We start from the raw sequence: 2,500 nt of genomic DNA, 5'->3' as shown, positions 1-2,500 counted from the left end.
CAGCAAAGTGCTCTTCCCTGAAACTCTCCCTAAAGTTCATTTTTATGTTGGGGCTTTAAGTTACTGGATTATATTGCATCAAAAGGGCACTGTGTAATATTTTTAATAGGTTATTTCCAGAATTCATGCTGCCCATTCACAAATGTTACCTTTTTCCCAAATACTGTACCACCACCGTCAAATTCTAAATATTAATTTTGACTGGGAAAATTGCACTTTTCATTCGTGAAAAGGGGGATCTTTTCCATTGTCCGCCATTTTGAATTTCCTGATTTTTTTATTTTTAGCTGCAAAACTTACTGTGTTTTGGTCCTGTTAGGAAATCTTAGTTTCTTACTTTGTAAATATTCATGAGAAGATCAACTTGACAATAAGCAACGCATTTTCATAGAGCAGCATAGTTGCAATGCCTACTCCGGCCACCATCCTACACAGTGCACCTTTAAGTTAGGTGGCATTAAAGGGACAGTTTGGTCAATTTCAACATGCAGTTGTATTGCTCACGCTACCCTTGACTTGTCAGTACCTGGTGATGCCACATTTTTCGGCTCAGCCCTTCCCGAGATATGAGCAATTCTAATGGGGGCAGTGTTTGTTTACATTTTTAAAAAATGAAACATAGGCCAACTCCAAATGTTTTCCCAAAAGGTACTGCTGTTTGCTAGTTGTCTGCTGATGTTTTATAACCTTTTGGATGTTTTTGGGAATAAATAAAAATGTTTTTTTGAAATGTAAACAAAGAGCTGCCCCCATTACAATGACCAGGATCTCGGAAACGGCTGAAGAAGAAGAAAAAAAAATCTCAGGCACTGACAAGTCCAGGGTAGTGTGAGCATTACAACTGCATGTTGAAATTGACCAAACTGAACTTGACACAAACCTTTAAAGGGGCGCAATGTAGGATAACGTCGTTTGCGCGATGCCCGTGGGTGGCCCGTGGGTGGCATGCAACTCCAGATCAGTGGGTGGCATGCAATCTACACAGACGTGAAAAAATGCTGTTTAAATAAACTCGCTGTGAGAATGTTTTTCATCACAGAATGCCAGCAGTTGATACAAATCTGAATACGGTATGTAAAGCGATTTCTCATATGAGAAGTGTTTCCCACGACATTTGCGGTTCTCTGACAGTAGACAGTGGTCGCAAGTGTCATTGTTCACTTTCTAATGACTCAAATAAGCATCGACTGACTAGGGACAGTGATTAATTAAACTTTTAATTCTACTTAGAGCCCCTTTAAAGATTTTAGGATGTAAGGTGTAGCCATTTCCATGATGATATCGGAAGCTACGCAACTGTTATGGCAGATACGTCTCTGACTTTACATATCCAGTGTTACTCCAGTCTGTGAAGGGTGTGTATGGTGCATTTTTAAACATACGTCGTAGCATCAATGCAATCAAGTCAGTTTGCTCTCTGACAATGTGGAACAAGCACAAACTCTACTGAGCAGGGTAGAGCTAGAGTGCGCCAAGGTCGGCCTCAGGCTTGACGCCAAGAAGACTGAGGTCATCACCAACAACATCCCACCTTAACATCAACCTCTGAGTACAGCAGGAGGCACTGTGCTGAAAGAAGTCGACGATTTCAAATACTTGGGCTCATGGGTCAACTCTACTGAGCAAGATCTAAAAGTGAGGAAGGCACTTGCGTGGAGGGCCCTGAACGGTATGGCCAGTGTATGGAACTCCAATCTCCCCCGTCCAATCAAACTCAGCTTCTTCTACGCGACAGTAGAGTCCGTCCTCCTCTATGGCAGTGAATGCTGGACCCTGAAACCAACCCTAGAGAAGTCCCTTGATGGGTGCGACACCAGGATGCTGCGTGCAGTGCTTAACATCAGTAAAAGTGCACATATAAGCTTAACCAACGAAATCCTATACGAGGGAATACCAAGGATGAGCGAGAGGATAGCAGTAAGGAGAATGAGACTTGCAGGACATTGCCAAAGGCACCCAGAACTGCCAGCCAGCAAACTGGTGCTATGGGAACCATCACATGGGTGCCGGTTAAGAGGACGTCCCACACTAACATTTGTGGACATACTCAAGAAGGACGCCGGAGCCCAGAGTACCAGCGAACTGAAAAGATGTATGGAGAATTGGGATGACTGGAAGCAACGATGGAAGGCTCGTCTGAGGATGACCTAGAGAGAGACCATTAGGGCTGAGCCAGGCTCAACTTTCCAAGTCTGCTGCGTCAGCCTCAGCAGCAGTATCCGCAGCAGCACTTGTGCACCTCTCTGCACCTCCCTGGCCATGTGCCAGCTCCCTTTCCTCCCTTTGAGGAGTTAGGATTTTCCCCCAGTTCTTCTAGAATTTTACTCAAACACTCCACAGCTCCCATAGAAGTCTGTGTTAAAAATCCTGCAAAGTCCTTATGACATCATAATGAGAACTCAAGATTTTTACAAAATTCGAACCACATATTTGTGATGGTACTCCTCAAAGGGTTAATGTGTACAGCAACCCAGTGCCCTATGGTTTGGCCACGGCAGGG

General features: G+C 44.2%; 1 protein-coding gene across 1 annotated transcript in view; it reads left to right on the top strand.

Moving 5' to 3' along the window:
- Window positions 1-2,500, top strand: part of LOC134436701 (sodium bicarbonate cotransporter 3-like) — a 177,808-nt gene that overhangs the window by 50,546 nt on the left and 124,762 nt on the right. The gene's annotated exons all lie outside the window — the stretch shown is intronic.

This window comes from Engraulis encrasicolus, chromosome 20 (genome assembly GCF_034702125.1).
Source record: "Engraulis encrasicolus isolate BLACKSEA-1 chromosome 20, IST_EnEncr_1.0, whole genome shotgun sequence".
Lineage (NCBI taxonomy): Eukaryota > Metazoa > Chordata > Actinopteri > Clupeiformes > Engraulidae > Engraulis > Engraulis encrasicolus.
This window is presented reverse-complemented; position numbering and strand designations above follow the sequence as displayed.